The following is a 21120-nucleotide window of genomic DNA, read 5'->3' as shown; positions in this document are numbered from 1 at the left end:
CAGAGAGCATTTGTCTCTCACTGCGCTGATGTCACATTTTAATGAATTTTTAGCAGGCTGAGTAATGCCAGATAACCACTCCTGTCTTTCCCCCTCCACCCCATGCAGCTTCCATCACACGGCACACGACGGGGGAAGAAAGAAAGGGAGAGAGAGACAGAAAGCGAGAGCGAGGGGGAGAAATAAACATATTTCGGAAGACCCCGCGAGAAATGAAATAAATTAGGACAACACGAGGCAGGAAAATGGCGTTCAAAGTGCTGCGCTCATCCATTTTATAAAACCTTAATAACCATATAAATTGACCACGGGGAGGCAAAAAGGTCACCGGTATATTTGCATACAATCACTCAAGTCATTGTTTGGTAAGCAGAGGGGCCCGACTCTGCAGATACATGATATAATTAACCCTTTAAAACTCCCCACACGGCGCTGGCACCGACGTTTTAAGTGCAATACATTAAGTGGAAATTATATACAGCATGAAATTTTCATGGCAGATGCTGGGAGTGATTGAAAGGAAAAATTGTGCTGCACTCTAGTCCTGATGTTTTATTAATAATATTCTGACAACAGGATGAAATATCTCCTGTCACTGCTGGCAGCCGGCTGCAAAAATTGCTATTTTGGCGCACATGCGGTGACGGTGTGCTCTAATACATCCTGCAACAAAGGCACTGTCTGTGTGTGTGTGTATGCGTGCGTGTGTATGTGTGTGTGTATGTAAGACAGTTGGGGGGTATCTTTAGATGTACATGCCGCATTTCTACAAAAATAAATGGCATAAATTGCGTTTGTAGGATAGAAAAAGCTGTGGTTGTCTTTTCCATGAATATGCAGTTTTCTTATATTTAAACAATCGTATAATAAATTATATAGATACATGTGTGATCCTGGACCACAAAAACAATCAGAAGTAGCACTTATGCATTGTAATACATTGTATGAGTCAAAATTATCGATTTTTCCTTTTATGCCAAAAATCATTAGGATATGAAGTAAAGATCATGTTCCATTAAGATATTTTGCAGATTTCCTAATGTAAATATATAAAAACGTAATTTTTGATTAGTACTATGGTCTGCTAAGAGCATTTAAAAGCTTTTTCTCAACATTTTTTTTTTTTTTTTTTTTTTTTGCACCCTCAGATTCCAGATATTCAAATAGTTGTATCTCAGCCAAGTATTGTCATATATATATATATATATATATATATATATATATATATATATATATAGATATATAGATATAGATATAGATAGATAGATAGATAGACTGTGTGTGTGTATGTATATATATATATATATATATATATATATATATATATATATATATATATATATATTGTATATATATATTGTATATATAATTGACGTCTAACTGTTGTTGCTCTTAGTCTGTTTAATATTTTTGTTTGCCACAATAATGTAATTTTTTTTTTTAAATATTTATTAGGTAATCATACAATATGTTTGACTGCAGATGACAGCCCCAATACTGTAGATATTAGACACATATTTATTTAACCCCAAGTAAATAAAATCTTAAAAATGTTGTCATTTAAATTTTACATACTGCTAAGCTACACTTTAAATGTATACATTGCCTCACTTCCTTTCTTTTGCAGTGGAGCAGGACTGGGGGTGAGTTTTGTGGGGGAAGGCGGTATTGTGGGGCAAAGGGGCTCTGGACGGAGCTTAAGCCAGTGTCAGGACAGAGGGCTAATCAGAGAGAGAGAGTGCTCTGCCTCAGTAGGCAGATGGGGGTTAGGACCAGCTGGATGTCTGTGATCATGACCAGATTTCAGGTCGGTTAATAAAAGAGACACACAAACACACACACACGCTCATACACAAACACCACAGCACAATGTCACACCCTAAGGGTACAGGGGCCAGGCTGTGGCACCTCCCCCTTCTCTCGTCCCCTCTCCTCCCTCCTCCTCCCTCCTGCAGCACTCGTCCTCAGCGTGAGGCGCTCTCTTCAGTCGGCTAGATTTACTGACCCAGTCCCCCTAGCTGGGAAATGAAGTGTCAAAGTGCTAGTGAGCGTCTCTACCTCGAGGGGGCATCAAATTTTTAAGGCGATCGTGGAATGCATTAATAAAACATGGAGTGTCACGAAAAAGAAAAGGGCGAATTATGAAGGTAGTAACAGAAGGAATAAGGGAAGAAAAGGATGGGTCGCTATCATCTGGGTCTCATCAGACGGCGTTTTTTTCTCTCTTTCCTTCCACTGTCCTTCTCTCTCTCCCTCGTCTTTTAGCAGGGTGTTCTGCAGTTTTTCTGGTATGCATTTCAAGAGCGAGAGAAACTCCCAGACATGCTTTCCTATACATCATAGCGGTGTCTGCCCCGCGCCTGACCCTGGCAACAGTTTGAGTAATCTGAATGCTTTACAGAGGCAGCATGTCAGCAGCATCGGAGGGGTGCGAGGGGGGCTCGCCAGACTTTCTGCCCATCAAACTTAATCGCAAACAGCAGAGCCATAGACAACTTTTACTGCCCCCGCCATCCCTTTCAAGCGAAACCCGCAAACACATCAACCACACATCTCCGACGGCTATCTGTTCGCCAGTCTCCCGTGAGACCTGCTCTGATGTGGGATGATCGGCACTCTGGAGGGAGACCGGGGTCAAGAAGGCGTCACAATTAAAGCGATGCTGTGTTTTGGCCTCATCAAAATGCACCCGTTTCCCTTTGCGCAACTACCCTACCTACGAACAGAAAAAAACTGAATCCATGGAAATTTAGAAATATGACGGCCGACACTTTCTTTTCATTAAAGCGCCGGGCCTGTCCGGTGTAGAGAGAGTGTAATGACGGACATGGAGGGCAGGCTGCTCCCTCTCTCTCCTCTTGGGGACTATAACACCTCAGTCCGGTCATTATCTGGCCAGTGAAAGAGACACCCACCGTACACAACCGTGGATACCCCCAAAAATGATTGTGCTCATTAAAATGTGTCCCCCACCTCCACCTTAGACTCGCAGTTTATTTATAGTTCCCAACAAAGAACTTAGTGTAGCTAGGCTGTCATAAATGGTAGCTTTACTTTAAATTAGGGCTGTCAAACGATTAATCACGATTAATCGCATACAAAATAAAAGTTTGAGTTTGCCTAATATATGTGTGTGCACTGTGTGTAATTATTATGTATATATATAAATACAAACACATTCATGTATATATTTAAGAAATATTTACAAGTATATGTATTTATTATAATTTTATATAATTTATATTATATATAAATACAAATGTTTTGTGCATAACATACTTCTCTTAAAGATTTTGTATTATCATTAACTATTTATTTTAAACTATTAAAATAGTTTAATAATAATAATAATAAAAACAGCTCTTTGCATGATTGTCACTTCTCATAATTTTACCGATCTCAGCATTTGTGAAAAAAAGCAATCTGGTTGTAATTATGATTTCTGAACTGTCTCATCTTGTTGAGGTGTAAGGAACACTAATTTCCCAGCACACCCCAGGTTGGCTCTGAGCTGCCCACGGGTTTTCATGATGTCACATTCTTTCCCCCCATGGTTTTCATTTGAGCCGCTCCGTTTTAAAGGAATCTTTGAAACTCGAAACCCTGTACTACTTTGTTAAGGGCCAGTTGTAATACTTTCAGGATAATAAGCTTTACTGACTTGTTGATCCACCATTCCCCCCCACTACCGAAATCTTTTTTCTTGTTCCCTTCTTTTTCCAAATTTCAGTGTATTTAACAAGCATTTAGATCTTAACCAGATGCCGTTAATGTACCATGTCTAAAATACAAAACATCCACGCGGAGAGCGGGCCCGTTTCCCTTTACGGCGTTACTGCCGCTGCTGCTGGGAGACACAAGAAAGCTGCTCTGCACATTCACACAAACTCAGCTGCTGCAGGGATCTGCGGAGACGTCCAAGTGAATTGCATATTAACCTAAAGATTTTTACGATAATTGGTGAGAAATGCAAAGAACATTTCATATAGTATTTTTAACTTTTAAAAAGTGTTTTTCTTTATTCCTAATACCCATTACTGGTCACTATCACTGGCTTTTCTTTAAGGCAAGTACACCTCCGCTGCACATGCATCAGCGATCAGAAAATGTCTTTTGTTGCTGTCAGTTTCTTTCATCCAAGAAAGTTTTCCTACGCTACCAGCTCCTCTGTGATGTATGATGCACTCAAAACCATTAATCACCTCCATCAAATGAATAAACATGATGAAGATTAAAGCTTCTGCTTTTGCTGCACCAACACAAATTTCCCTCTTCATTTCTGCAGACTTCTGTTTCTGCACTCGCCCGCATAAGGGATATTAATGGTTCCAAATAACTAGCATTAAATCTTTTAAAGAATGCATCTTCAAAGGTTTCTACAGACAAACCCTAAACACCTGCACCGTACACAAAAAGGCTTTTTGTGTCCATGCCATTCGGATCACCTGAGGCATCCGGAGAAAGGAGGCACCGCGGCCGGGCTTACTTTAGCATTTGAAAATAATATAAAAAGATTCCTGCTCGTTTCATTCTCCCTCCTCGCTCTGTTCTCTCTCTCTTTTTTTTATTATTCTCCATCCAATATTTATTCAAGACATGATTATAAACATCTGCCCGGGTAGCCGTTTCATCTACACGGGAGCCAAAAGGGCTGGAAATTTCACACACGGCCGCCAACATGACCTCGGCTCAGACGGAGCATGGCGCTTTTTTTTCCTCCCGCGCACCGCACGGCTTCCTGTCTGTGACGTCTGAAAAGCACTGGGGGCCAGGGTTAATGGCCTTTCCAATCTCTGTGATAAGAATTCATTTTGTTCTATTACCAGCAGTTATCAGAGGAGGCTGCAGCATCACTTCAGCAGGAGGTTCAATCAATGAGAGAACCTAATGAAGTAACCAGCTCTAGATCTATTTTCTTGCTCAACTCTATCAGACAAATAAGACCTATCTGTCACCCCAGTGCAGGTCTGCTCTGGAAACCCAGAAAGCCTCAGCCAAACCCCCGACCGCACTGCGAGGAGACACAGACGACTGAAAAGGCGGTCTGGCGCGCATGCAGATTTTTCAAATATACACAGAGAGCTGCATCATCCTCTGAAAAGAAAAGACAGAGGGAACAACGTGGACTGGAAAGTACCAAAACTGACTACAATAGCAAATTCCATAAGCAAGTTATTATGATCGATCAAAACAGGGGTCATGCACGGGCTACAGTGGCCACGGCGAATTCCTACAGGGTAGAAACGAAGTTCTCCGCGGCCACATCTAATTAGACAAAGTCTCTGGCCAGATTTCTGAATGGAAATGGGGCTGACAATAGCCGCGCAGCTCTGCTGCGGCGATGGCAAGGAGATGGCATCCATCGAGGGAAACGAATGAGTCCGTGCGCTCCCTTCCAACTCTATAAAAACATGCAAAAAATGTCCATTTCATTACTTGCTAAACAATGTCATATGGGCTGCACTGCCCCCTAATAGACCCTGACAAAGGAGTACCAGCAGACATATGCTTTAAATAAATAAGATTACCCTGATAGACAGAGGCCTCTGACAATGTTCCCTGTTCTCTCTCTCTCTCTCTCTCTCTCCCTATTTTTCCCCCCCTTCCAGCGCCTGTCGTTCTTGCCTCCATTTGTCTGATACAGAGAAAATCAGAAGTACAGCAGATGCCCTGCTTTCAGGGACCCATAAGTCTCACTAATGGCCTTGAACCTGTAATGAAAGGACAGGAAGGCATTCAAACATGAAGTTTCGGCATTAGAGAGATCTTCCGTTTGATTTTACGATGACCTAACACAATTAAAACGCCATAAACGTACTTGGTAATTAAGGGCACGCTGTATCCGCGTCAGAAAAGACAATGAAATTGCCTGTGGGCCTTTAGGAAGTGTCAATGGCAGTTTCACAACATACTAATTGTGGCTTATTGATTGAATCTGAACAAAGTTGTTTTAAAAAAAGAGGAACGATGGGCGAATTATGCCGGGCCCGGGCGGCCCGCGTACGATTTGAGTCAAAAGAGTGTGATCAATATTTAAATGACTTTCTGCATTGATTTAAAATTAACTTTCAATTAAGACATCTGTTGGACTTTTAACTACAACACTTAGCCATTGAGGAGGAAATAAGGGAACATTTATTGATACTCTTAAACAGCAGTGGCCATTCTGCCATCGATTCGGTCATTTGCGCTGGCATTGGTATGCAGGAGGTTCTAACTCTTTCCTCCCAGGCTCCACGCTAACAGCCCCCGGCCCTGGCCTTAGCGGAGGACTTAAATAAATATATAAAGCCCAGACCCATCTCGCCGGACAGACAGAGGGAGATTAACCTTTATCCGGAGCTAAGTCAAAGGCATGTTATCTGCGGAACTGTTTGGCGCTGTAATTACATGGGCTCCATGTTTGTAGCCGATCGAATGGAACTCCTCGTGCTGCGTCGGCAGTCCGGAGGGGGAGAGACTTTCTGGCCGGCCTAATCAGGTAACAGACACCTTTTGTTTTGGGAGCTCATTGATGGATGAAATCTTTATCTGTAATATTGATCAGCCTGGGACTCTAAACTGTCTATCTTGGCTACTGGAAGCTCTAACAAGATTGCCAACTGGAGTATATCAGTTAACATTTAATCAATGACAGTTTAAGACACAGATGCTTTAAAAAGGCAGTGTGTTTTCCTCCTGCTCTGAACGATTAGGGGAGGGATTGCTCAGAATTTATCATCCACCATCCAAGACGAAGGCCTGCGTCCTTGAATGTCGGAATGTCAAAAAGGTAACGGATATATGAATAATGAAAAAGAAACAAAACGTTCAAAACGATACCTCCATCCATTTCTATTACACGAACGTGCGCTTACGCCGACCGCCCGACTTCGTCGCCATACATCAGGCGATGGGGTGGCTAACCACAACCCGTCCCGTCTCCGAGAAAAATACATGCATGCGTCATCTTAGCAAATGTAAAATTTTTGCCACCCTTGCAAAATATAGCAATGTTAGGTGCAATGAGGTGTCAGCAAGCCGAGCATGCAATCCATTAGAATTCCTGTTTAGCTTGTCTGCTGTTTGTGCAGTTCACCCCCAATCCCTCCCTTCCCGATTCTTCCATTTTCCTTCTCCTGCTCCGTCCCAATTAGGGTCTGAGCTCGTCACAATGGCTACGGCGGCCGTCACTCACGCTCGGACTTCACCACCCCTGGCCAGTGCGGTCATTAGCTATTCATTTGCTTGCCTTAGCTGTCCCTTGAAGGAAAATCTGAGTGGGTTAATTATGTAAAACATCAGTGTCAGGCAAGACTGAAACTTCTGATCTCCTACCTTCATTAATACCTAGGTTTGCTTGGAAAATTACAAGCAAGCACACATAGTGTGATGTATAGCTTTTTGATAAACCCTGTGATCAAAACTCAGCCCACTGTGATTAAAAGCTGTCGTCGTTACTTGATTTGCATGTGACAAGGCGCTTCCGAGTGACTAAAAAAGGGATGTCCTTCCTGGGTCTCAGATCAAAGGCACTTCAGTGTGAATGTGGCACCAGAGATCTTTGCTTCCCTCCATGTCGAGTCAGGAAACACAATCGTCAGGCACATATTATGACAGCAGCAATTACACAGAGGTGCATGACACTATTATTGCCATTTGCCGGAGAGTGATTATGCTAATGGAGAGATGTATAGCAGGTGGCATGCATGCTGGCAGCTGCCAGCCAGAAAGGCACACACACACACGTGGAGCCCTCCCCTTACACACGCTCTCGTCTTTCTAACAGTATGAACAATGCCTTACAACCAGCCGGTCCCAAGATATGTAATTAGGCCTCACTTTGATTTAACACTTCCTTATCACATCAAAGGCGCAGGAATTAATACTGAAGGAGAGGGAGAAAGACAAAAAGAACAAGGGAGAATGAAGGAAATTATGGAAGCCTGTTTCCACCTCACACAGAAAAAAAACAGGTACAGGTAATTGTGAGATTTAGAAAATAAGAACTAATGTTCAGAGATATTTTAAATATGTGACTCTGGACCATAAAAATAGCATGGGTGTATTTGTAGCAATAGCCAAAAATACATTTTATGGTCATAATGATTGATTTTTCTTTTATGCCAAAAGTCATTGGGATAGTAAAGACATTTTGTAAATGTCCTACCATATATTAAAACTTAGTTTTTGATTAGTAATATGCATTGCTAAGAACTTCATTAGGACAATTTTAAAGGCCATTTTCTCAATATTTTGATTTTTTTGCACCCTCAGATTCCAGATTTTCAAATAGTTGTATCTCGACCAAATTTTATCCTATCCTAACAAACCAAACATCAATGGAATACCTATTTATTCATCTTTTTTTAGATTATGTATACATCTCAATTTCAGAAAATTGACCCTTCTGACTGGTTTTGTGGTCCAGGGTCACATATATACTTGCTCTGTGAGATACAAAATCACAATTATAAGTAAAAAGTCACTATTGTGAAATATTAAGACATGTCGTCGCCTTACAGTTATAAGGTTCTGTCTGCATCCTGGGCACTTATGAGAAATTGAGCTTTTGCATTCCATAGACTTATAGATAAAATCATGTCTGTTTTCTAAAAAAAAAAAAAAGGCTCAAAATGTACACAGCTTACAAAAGAAACATCACATAATGTAAATAAGCAGTCACTGAATAAGAATATGTGAACTCAATTTTGACGAAAATAGAATAAGGTCATAAGGGTCAATTTTTGGAAACTGAATAAATAAGCATTCCATTAATGTATGGTTTGTTAGGATAGGACAATATTTGGCCAAGATACAACCATTTGAAAATCTGGATTCTGAGAGTGCAAAAAAAAATCAAAATACAGAGGAAATTGCCTTTAAAGTTGTCCAAATTAAGTTCTTACAAATGCACATTACTAATCAAATATTACATTTTGATGTATTTACAGTAGGAAATTAACAAAATATCATCATGGAACATGATCTGTACTGTATATCCTAATGATTTTTGGCATAAAAGACCTGTTGACCCATACAATGTATTTTTGGCTATTGCTACAAATACACCCATGCTACTTAAGACTGGTTTTGTGGTCCAGAGTACAGTCTGGTTCAATCTCACAAGCTTTTTACAATAGCTGCACTTTATATAGAATTTTTAGATATAAAAGTACACATAGGCATTGAAGTGTGTGTGTTTAGCAGGCTTCAGCATAACAGGGTGCTGTGGGTCTAGTATCCCTGTGTGTTTTTAATTCCTTCGGCCGGGTTATTGAAACGGAATCCCCCCGCTCTGCGAAGGGGGAAGCCCTCTCCTCATCCCTGCATGGATCCTGCCTCTACATGAAAGCCCCGGAGATCCCCGCCAACAAAAATCAATGTATGGATGTTCAGAGCAGTTTTCAAGGTTTTGTAAGACAAATCTTCGGAGCATGAGCTGGTTTAGTGCTATCGAGCCGAGCTTCGATCAGCCTGCCCCGGTGAATAATACGAGAGGGTCTTGCTCACTTTACCAGCCTGTGAAATGAAGACAGGGTGCCAGCCGGCCAGCCACTTCCCTTAAAGGAATGTAACCTGAGTAACTCCCCCTCCACAAATAACCTCCCTTAATCTAATGTCAGATACCGCCTCCAAACGCCGATCCCAGATCAGGCTGCGGCGAGGCATGGGAGTTATCGCTTGCTCGGGGCTGCATCCTCACAGAGCCCTTTGTATCTAGTGCACATTCTTCCCCTAATTAGAAGAGATGGGTGATTATACCTTTAAAAGGAGGCTACTGTTTGCAATTGTCATTTGAGGCAGGAAGTCCGTCGTCACATGGCTTGCTTGACGAGCAAATAAATTAGATTAATAATGAGCACCCATATAACATTTTATAACCTGGGGTAAAATAAAAATAAAAAAAAACAAGTTTAAGCAAAATTACACTGACAAACTAATTAAAATAATACAACATGACATACTTCATAAGGGCCTCCCTTAGCGGCTTTGTTGACATAGCTACAGGGAAGATGGCATTGCATATGTTCGTATTTTCGCTCGTTTTTAGGCAATTAACTCTGCCATTGTTTTTGAGGAAATTAATCATCAGTTTTGATCTTGCGAAGACTATATAGTGAGTTATATTGAGATTTGGGAAGGTGGACAAACTCTCTATTCCAGCCACCTGCATACTCTTTTGGGAAATTTCTTTGTTTTGTGGATGTCATAAAGCGTTTTTCATTGAGAATCACAGATGAATTAAAAGGTAGACTGGTTTAAGAGTTGCAAGTTCGTGTGGTGTTAAAGTAAAGGACGGCATCGCGAGCCGACAGGTTTCAATTTCACATCCTCGATTATCTCACCCCCAATTCCATGCATGCCTAAATCTAAAAAATCTCATCCAGTGACTCCATACAAACTCCGTTCCCCTCCAAACGCCTCTACACACACACATACACACGCTACCCAAGGAGCGCCATCTCTCCAAGCTTAAATAGCAGAAAATTGCTCTGCTTTTCCGTGGTCTACCTCCTCATTCCTATCAGCCCAAGTGGGAACAAAAGGCTTGAATTCACTGGCGTGTGAGACCTGCTGATGGGCCGGGAGATGGGTTGCAGTTTGGTGCCGTTGATGCCCCGCTGACGGACAAGCCGGATGATGGAAGACGAGGATTTGTGAGCCTACCGGGTCGCCATTTTGTCCCCAACGCACAAATCAGAGACACCACACTCCAACCCGCCGAGGCTATTAGGCTCAAAATAACATGTGAGGCAGGAAACAATGCTTGATTTCATTATGGAAAACAGAACAATGGCTATAAATGTCTTGGTGGAATAGATCTAGGTTTAAGTCCAGGCCAAAAACAAGACCGCTAATATAAGAGGAACTGCTCCGGTGACAGCAAAAGGGCCTTGTGTAAATTTACAGTGATGGCAGAGAAAGAACAGGCCTCTCTTAGCCTCTTTTTCTTCCAATCTCCCTCCCATTTTTTGCAGGAGAGTTATTATAGGATGATAAAAGCAACAACAATGTTGTGACATGAAACCGTTAGCATTAGGCTGGAAGAATGGAAGATGAAAGAATGTTCTTGGGAATTGATGATTGCTCACAAGGTCCTGATTTCAGCCTTTAATCTCATAGCACACTCAAATTTCCCTCTGTACGTTGCTGGTTTTGGCAGCACAGAGAGAGGGGGGCCAAATAAGTGAGGCTAGAGAGAAATTAGAGGTGTATTACATACTATAGTAATGGTATACATTCGGCTGCAATACACACTAGGTGGTGGTATACACCTGGCTGTAAAATATATACAGTTGCAATGTACTTTGAGCTTTATCACAAGCTCTGCTGTAGTACACATACTATATGCGTTACAATTTTTTTTAGGGCTGGCAAACGATTAATTGCGATAAATTGCATACAAAATAAAAGTTTGAGTGCCTAATATATGTGTGTGTACTGTATGTAATTATTATGTATATATAAACGCACACAAATTAATGTATTTAAGAGAAATGTTATTTATGTACAAAATAATTTTATTTATATATACTATAAATTATATAAAAATTATAATAAATACATACACCTGTAAATATTTCTTAAATACATACATGAATGTGTTTGTACACACACACACACACACACACACACATTAGGCAAACTCGAACTTTTATTTTGTATGTGATTAATCACGATTAATCGTTTGACAGCCCTACATTTTTTTCCAAAAATATATTTTAATTATTTAATTTAAAAAAGGTAAAATAGCAAAAAAAATCTGTAATATTTAAGCATATTAATATTTAATAATTTTAGAGCTGTCAAATGATTAATCGCGATTAATCGCATACAAATGAAATTTGAGTTTGCCTAATATATATGTGTGTACTGTGTAATTATTATGTATATATAAATACAAACACATTCATGTATATATTTAAGAAATATTTACAAGTACATGTATTTATTAAAATTCTAATAAAATTTATATTATATATAAATACAAATATTTTGTACATAACATATTTCTCTTAAATATATACAAATTTATACAATTTGTGTGTATTTATATATACATAATAATTACACACAGTACACACACATATATTAGGCAAACTCAAACTTTAATTTTGTATGCGATTAATCGCGATTAATCGTTTGGCAGCCCTAATATTATTATATACTGATATATTTGTATTGTGACATAGCTGGCATACCCAGCCAATTTTCAAATTTCTCTAATGGAAAATCGTAAACTGGAGAGTTCTCTGTGTGTGCTTTGTAAACAATGCACTCCATTTTTATAAATTGGGTCCCTTTTATTAAGCATGAATTCCTCCGATGCCCGTGTTATTCATAACATGGCCTGGGCTGATGAAGATTGGCCTGTTAAGAACCTCCAGAAGCAATTAAAGTGACAAGGAGGCAAGGCCCTGATGTGTACATTTACTATGACGAGCGCTCTCCAAAGTGAATGCCCTTATTAAGAGCCACTGTTCACCTCTACAGCCTGCCACGATGAGACGGAGAGAGAGAGGGAGAGAGAAGAACAACATGTCAGAGGCAAACGCCTGGAGAAATACCTATTCCTGGAGTGAGGGCGATTTGGTAATGAACCTTTCAATTCACTCCTGGGGTAATACATTCTGACTAGTGCATTAATTACTCGATAACATCCCATCAAAATGCAAATGCAGCACTTGACCCACAAGAGTGTCTCATTGGCTCTGCGCTCGCTGGAGTTTCTGCACAAATCGTCTGTTTTCCTTTATCAAACAGAGCGGCGGTGTCATACCGGGGAGGGCAGGGTTGCTCGCTTCCAGCCATGTGTGTGTTCGGTCACACGGGCCTGACGACCCCCCCGTCCCCTCGCAGTCAGACAGGACCGTGGCCGCATGCTGACACTCTTAATTGCGGCACTTGAGGACAGTGTGCCGCTCAGATGGAATATTTCCCCTCTGCCTGGCCATGATCTGACAAGCTTGAGACAACGCCTTAATGGCTTTTCCAGGAGGGTGGGGCAAGAGGAGAGGAGGAAGAAAGAAACATGGAGGAAATGAGGAAGATGGTCAGAATCTTTTAAAAAATATCGATTCCAAAAATAACGATTCCAAAAACAGACTGAAATATCCTATGTCATAGAAAATCGGATCCAACTCCATGCCTTGTTAAAGCTAACCAAATGTAGCTTTTCTTAACCATTTTGTGCTATTCTAAGGTAGTGGGCTAAGCTGTTAGCTTGCTAACCAAAGACTAACAAAAACATGAAAAAGAATAGTTTAATTTGACTATTTCTGGCTTCTGTAATATAATGTGATATGCAATTATACAAACATAACATTATTGTATGATTAAGAATACATATGTGATCCAGGACCACAAAACCAGCCATAAGGGTCAATTTTTTGAAATTGAGATTTATACATCACCTGAAAGCTGTATGAATAAACTTTCCATTGATGTATGATTTGTTAGGATAGGACAACATTTGGTAGAGATATCTGAGGGTGCCAAAAAAGCAAAATATTGAGAAAATCACCTTGGCAATGCATATTTCTAATCTAAATTATGTTTTGATATATTTACGGTAGTACAATTTACATAATGGAACATCATTTTTACTTAATATCCTTAACTTAATATATTTGGCATTAAAAAAAAAAAATCAATACTTTTGACTCAAGCAATGTATTTATGGCTATTGCTACAAATATACCCATGTTACATAATTTATTTTAATTTTATTTTATTTTTGAATAAACCAAATACCACCTGAAGCAAATCATAGTTCAGGGCTGTAATGAAAACATGTTATTAGCTTTTTTAATTATTATTCTTAATTGATAATATATAATAAAAGGAAATTAATTTTATTACATTTTTTACACAGTTAAAAAAAAAAAGCCAATAAAACCTGTTAAATGTTAATATATACATACATACATATTAACATTTAACATTTTTATTGGCTTTTGTTAAATAAACAAATAAAAGTTATTGATTGCCGTGCAACTTCCCGTTTCAATAGGACATAGCTTAATACAGGACAGAAAACTGCAGTCGCTGAGCGATTTCATGTGGTCTTTCGGGCAGTTTTCTTCTTGAACATGGCCAGGGGGTCCGAGAGATGTCTTTCTATCAACAGGGCTGGATTACGAGCTTCAGCTGTTAGATGATCCTTTCACACAGGAATGTCAGACAGTCTCACGCCACATCAATCCACCCATTTTCTCATCCCTCCATCTCGTTTCTCGCCCCGATCACCTGACTTCTTGTTCATTCAAAATTATGACTAATTAAGTCATAAGCGAATAGTTTCTGGGAAGAATGGTGAGATTCTAAGAGCGGAGCTGTAGCTGTAAGCAGCGGCGGTGGAGAGGAAGCCCTGATGAAGTGACTGTATTGTGCCGATCTCTAGAGCAGGTCATGGGAAAGCGAGCTGACAGAGGCATGAGGTGTATTATAGCGGAGAGAATCAGTGTGTACGGTATGTGGCATTATCAGAAATACAAGCATGTGACAATGAGAGAGAGAGAAAGAGATGAAAATGACCTTCCGTGGCACGGATCCTTCATGCATACTGAAGGTTTGGAGGTGTCTGCGTTGTCCTACTTCACCGCATAGACTGGGATCTGGATCTTATTATCAGTTTGTTCCTTTTTGGACCACAGTCGCCCCTGAATGATGAATTATTCAGACCGAGTTAATTGGTTTGTGAGAGGGTGTCCACAGAAGAAGATATTCCTAATGAAAGAAAAATACCCACATTTTTCTGCCGTTTTAACCCCTACGCTTACACACAAAGGAGACGGTCGAGCCCTGGAGGGGATGCTTGTTTCAGGTATCCTTGGTTGTAATTGTGAGGGCTGAAGAGCTATAAATGAGCTCGAAATCATCAGGGTTTTTTGGCCCATGTATTATGCAAATACCACAGAAGCACTCCAGCACACCTAGACACAGTCAATGAACAATCAACAGGCCTTCGCCTCAATGACAGTACTTAAAGCTACCTATTGTCGCTTTCGCGAGTCTCCTAAGAGTGCGCACGGCATTAAATTCCCATCAGAAATAATAGCCGCTCCTCCTATTTAAAAGTAAACTCCACCGTCAATACGTTCGCTTACAGGTGCGTGCGTAAAGTTTATGCACCGTAAAACATAATGGGGAACACGCACGCTCATACACACCTGCCCTGGATGCCCCCCTTCACACAAACAAATTAAACGAAAATCCGCCACGACCGCCGAGTGGAGCACTCTACTTAAGCAAGCCCACTGTCTTCTGATTAAGGAAAAAAGCCTTTGCCCTGGAGAGCGAAATTTCATAAAATACTAGTGCCTGTGCTTGATGAATCATGTCTCTTTAATGCAGTGCAGTATGATGGAAGAGAGAGATACAGGCGAGGAATCATCAACCGCTGCTCCGGCTCCCTCTGATAACACCCCATCTGCAGATTGCCTTGATCAGATTCGCGTTTTATTTAAAACAGGACCAATCCCGAGGCCCGACTCCTTTTAATTTGCATATATTAACAGGGTTCAAATGCAGCAATAGCTAGGAGCACTTCCCAGTCAACTTCCCAATCTGCCTGCATAATGGCAGCCTATTAAATAGAGTTACTCATCAGTGCAGGAAGCAGACATGGGGAAAAAAAAAAGATGGGGAAAAGCAGGCTAATGTGAGCGTTTGCATTTATGCAATTGGATTGAAACCGACGTGTTTGAATATTCCAGTTGTGTTGTTCTGAATAAGACCATGTGAAAAAAATTTAGCCTATTTACGTTCTTAATAAACACCCCGGTTATATTTCACATGAAAAAATGTTTCTCCACCTCTGAAGCAAGAAACAAAAATAATATCAACCATAGCCTATCTCCACTCCTAACTCACAATATCTCCCACCTGAACGTTCACGAAATGTGTCACATTAAAGAAGTTAAATGCATTGCGAATGGCGTTTTCTTGGTCCAGAGGGGATGCTGTCTAACATGTTGTGGTCAGTCGCTGTAAGAGAACATGATGACAGCATTAAGTCTAAATTCCCAGCTGCATTATCACTGGCCCTGGCCGACGCTGGCTAAATCTGCAAAGCTTCCTACGGTTAGCCACGATTAGGCACTGCTATGGATAATCAATACCAGCTATCAATTCCATACTTTGTTGTGATGGATGAGGTGGATGGGGAAAAGGAAAAGGGGAAACAAGGAAAGCAGTCTCTATCAGAGAACAAGACAGGGAGCAGAGAAGATGATAAACAGACCCATGCACCATCTACGCTGAACCCAAGAGACTTAAAATGATTCTAAGTTTATATATATATATATATATATATATATATATATATATATATATATGCATTAGATAATGCATTAGGTACCATGACCTAAAAATGAACAGGATTATTTAATGCATTTATTAATCTAGGTTCATCTAAAAATAAAACATGTTCAGAGTTAATAAATGTTTGCTCATTAAAGTAATTTGAATCATTTTTTTATTGCATTAATTTATTTCAGAAAATACCGTTAACCAAAAACAATCACCGCAGTGTTCATTACGTTCACGTTCACTATTATACATACTACCATTTGGAAGTTTGTAGTTAGTAAGACTTAGTAAGAGTTAGTAAGAGTATTTAATATAAACACAGTTCTTTTAAATGTTTTATCGAAGAATCCTGACAAAAATGCATCACTGATTTAAAAAATGTTTACTGAAGACTAAATCAGCATACTGGAATGATTTCTGAAGACTCATGTGACACTGAAGTCTGGAGTAATAGCTGCTGAAAATGTACCATTACCATCACTGGAGTAAATTACTTTTTTTAATATGTAAGACTATTGCCTGATTTTGCTCTATTTCGTTATCAAAAATAGTCTGAAACTCCATTCAAACACAGCGGCGTTTAGTTTATGAATGAACGTGCGTTTTTAAACGAATCAAGTGAGTCAACGATTCAATTTCCTATTCACGAAGACAGTTACTTGCTTTATTCCTGAATGAATCAGCCGTTGGAACGAATCAAATGAATGAATGATTCAGTAATTAAATCAGTGACTTGCCGCCACCTACTGGCGGTTTTAGTTTGATTTTTAAAGTATCTTTTCAATTATTTAAATCATTTAATATTTCTATATTCAAAATTTTAGATTTAAAACATTAATCTCAACATGAATTTATGTGAATTTCATTCACCTCTGAGTCTCATTAAACATATTTGTTCTTCTGTGCCACCTCTGTAGTGCAAATTAATTTTGCTAATACTGATTTTATTTGATTGGAAACTTACTCTACTTGTTCTTATTCTGTAGTTTTAATTAGAAATTTTAAAATATAATTAAAAAAAATTGACATAAAAGATGACATATTTTTTACATACTACAGTTAGAAAAATGCCATTATAAAGGTAATTCACTTTAAGGAGTCAAATAATCACCTCATAAAAGGAAGGCTATTTTTTGATTATTGACTAGAAGGTGCTTTTTTGACTGTGCTCCTAAAAAAAGTAATTATAAAGCCCTGATATATGCATATACTCATTCTATATACATAGACAAAATGAATGCATGTACTGTAATTTTTTACACACATCCCCACACAATTTTAACTCGAATGAATGAGAGAAAGGATGCAAGGTCAGAGAGACAGCGAGAGATGGAGGGGGAGGAGAGAAAGAGAGGGCTGAGGGTTGGAGGGCTGATGGTTGGAGTCAGGACTAATTACTTGCAGGCAAGATGCAGTGGGGAGGACGGGGTCACTAACTTTACCCTGACACCTGGACGCCTTAGTCATCAATGGCCTGCCGTCTAATCAGAAGTGAAGGGATTCAGGGCCCAGCGCTCTTTTGGAGATGATAGCTAATGACAAGGGTGTTGGACGCGCAGCCACACACGTCACACTATTGCAGTCTCATCACAAGCGTAACCCAGTGGAAGTATCTGCGTGTGAGAGATCCGTCTGTATTATCGCACATTAATAATAACACTAGTCTGCTGTTGTACTGCTTGAGGCAATTAGTTAATTGCTGCTTTATCAGAGCTCTATGCTGCCTGTCTTTGTGACGTCCTCCAAGCTTTGACAATGCCTTGTTTCCCTTAATGCCCTGTGACAGAGAGCATTGTACTATCTCCTATGGTTAGTGTCAGTGGAGTCACCACACAATGAGGAAGCCGCCGAGCAATTTTCCTCTCCCAGTTTGAATTAAGACCAGATCAAGTCTCTGTAGGCTGTCAGCTAACACCTTTAGCGGTCATGTGTACTGTACATTTACTAAAACACGGCCCCCTTTAGTCGCCGGGGCTTATTAGCATTGTTCGGCATGAACAAAAGAGGGCCTACTTTTTCAACCGTATGGAAATCGAAACCGTCACGCTTTTCTAGGTATCGCATTTCTGGATGTTTACTACCTAACGAAATACATACGAAATATGGTGTGAAACACCATAAATACATTAGCATTCAAGAACACATCCCTCGTACTGGTTTAAAGTCAGGTATGTTAATGCGAATAATCAGTGCAATTTCTTCTAATTTTAACTGTCAGTGGCCACAACAGCCTGTGAAAACATGAGGTAACAATTTAGCTTTTGTATCACTCCTTTCCGAAGGAGGATCTCGTCGAAAGAAAAACAACCGGGGACGCTGGTTCTAAAACATGGCTTTTCAAAAGCACTAACTGGCTATTTTCGAAAATAATTTTGGACTTTCTGCACGCAGAAACCGCAGAATAATTATGATAGCATTGGACGGAATTATTCAGAAATGACTCAATCTTGAGTGCCTGCCATCTGAAAAATGGTTTTGAGCTTTTCTGGTAAAATCACTGCTCTTTGCAAAAATAATAACACACATACGCATAACAGACTTATTATGACATGAAAAAAAAAAATGATTCGAGCATCGAGCATCGAGCATTGTCTCCATTTAATGATACGGCAATATAAACTCGGGGTCGGGCTATGGATCTCCTGAGACAATTTACGTCCATCAACAAAAAGCCTCTCTTGGTGAAGATCGTGTTTCACGAGGGATGGCCTATTTTCTGTGAAAAGCATTCCTTTGCAATCATCGCGATGGGAATGCTTACTGCACAACAGATTTTTACACCAAAAACTTGGTCGTTTTTACAAACATGACTGATAATCTCATCTTTTTTTATAAAACTTTCCTCAGGTACGATAGCAGGAGAGTGAAAAAACACCGCAGGCTTGTGTTCCTGCAGCCTGGCCCGTCTCCGTCTAATCACAGTGGAATGTGGCCGCCTCTGCGCCTCCTGCTTTGTGTAAGGAATCAAAGGGAAAATGGATGGCCTTGCATTAGTACATCACCCATGGCTAACAGAATGATGAGACCGATTTGGCTGTATGTCATATCTTTCACTTCACTGCTTTCCCATTTCAGTTTATGTAATGGCTACAAATTATGGCCACAAACCCTGGAAACACTGTCTAGGGATGCGATCTCAAAAAGTAACTGTTATAATTGCTTGTGTGCCCTCAAAGTAGGAAAAAAAACAACCTAAACCGTTAAAATATCTTGTCATGGCGCTGAAATGCAGGCGGATGAGAATGCGACCACAGGGAAAACAAAGAGCGGCTTTGAGGATCGCATTCAGAGTGTAACCGAACAAAGCATGCAGTCCTCTTCATATACACGCTTGCGTCAGGCTAAAACAAAACGCGTCTTTCTTTCTTTCTCTCTTTTTTTTTTTACGCCAATCTATACCAGAAAGACACAGAGAGCATGTCCATTAGTGCATGTTGTTGGCCTACAGCTGCCATGAAAATGGTTCTCACTGCATTGGTGGTAATTTGGCCCTGGTTGCAAACCTCCTGCAGCATTATCACTCAGAAGAAACAAAAGAGTGGGACATGCGGGGCTCTCTCAGCTCCCATCCGGCAGCAGCATTTAAAGACGTGTTCATCTCCAAAGTCAGCTAGGCCTTTTGTTTAAGCCCCTGCCAGACAAAGGTCTCCTCTTCTTGCCTAGTTTTAATACACACGAAAGGAGGGGGGGTAAGTGTGGCGGGGGAGACTCTCAGAAATAATTACCTCCATAAGATCCCATCTCCTCTCGGAGAGCCACGACAAAATGGAGAAGCAACCCAAGGATGCAAAAAAGCCCTTTATGCATCAACAAGCCCATCAGGCGTTTTACAGGCCAAGCTACAAGGCAGAGAAATAGGTCCCACTCCACGCACACGCAATTACAGTGCTTTCTTCTTTTGTCTTTCTTTAAGGACTAAAATGCAAGCGAACACACACATATACGTACACACACACACACATATACAAAGAGATTGTTGCGTTGCTATTATTTAATCTTTTTATCACAAATATGAATGTGTTAAAAATTTATATAGAAACATCACGCAATGGAGAGTCACACAACAGATGAAATATTAATACAAATAGCCTTATTTATGCTTTCGATTTGGCTTTATGAGAAAATTCTGAGCTCCGGAACGGAAATAATCTATGTAAATATAATTTAGAAGCTAATAAACAAAACCTGTCGCGTTTTGCACACTTGCGTATCGCACATCTGCGTAAAATATGAGTTAGCAAGGGGCCACATATACGCCGCGGCTGAGATTTACAAATGAGGGGCGCCACTTCAAAAACATGCTTAACCACACAACCCCACTGCCTTTCCAAATTCTCAGCTTCATGATGTTTACCTTGTGTAAATGATGAGCCTTCTGGGTCCCGAGCGCAGGGAATTACAGTCGCCCTGGGAGACTTGGCAGTCTGATTCTCAGGGAGGATGGGCTCATATAGTCTCTTTAGGAGGGTATATTAGTGTTAGTGCACTGTGAGAGATCTGCCATGCTTGGTCTCGTTTGGCTAATTTAGCACGTTGGGCCCGTGGAGGTCGGATTCATTATCACACGCCCCAGCAATCGGGCCGGTAAGACCGGGATATATACGACTTCTCGTCTCCCTGACGTACGCGACGCCATGTTTTAATGCTTTGCGTTTATCAACAAAAACAACGCTGGAGAATTTTTGCAGCGCAAAGCCTTTTCAGCATGCTTTTGTAGTCTAATTAAACAATAAGCAGTCGGATATATGGCCCTCGTGCTACGGCACGGCTGTAGTTTGCTGAGTGTGGCTTTTGGCACTAATGCATTTCTCCTTTATTTAACCA

At 40.3% G+C, this 21120-nt stretch overlaps 1 protein-coding gene across 4 annotated transcripts in view; it reads right to left on the bottom strand.

Moving 5' to 3' along the window:
- Positions 1-21120, bottom strand: part of zfhx4 (zinc finger homeobox 4) — a 76274-nt gene that overhangs the window by 16103 nt on the left and 39051 nt on the right. The window lies entirely within an intron of this gene.

Source organism: Labeo rohita, chromosome 24, assembly GCF_022985175.1.
Source record: "Labeo rohita strain BAU-BD-2019 chromosome 24, IGBB_LRoh.1.0, whole genome shotgun sequence".
Taxonomy (NCBI): Eukaryota; Metazoa; Chordata; class Actinopteri; order Cypriniformes; family Cyprinidae; genus Labeo; species Labeo rohita.
This window is presented reverse-complemented; position numbering and strand designations above follow the sequence as displayed.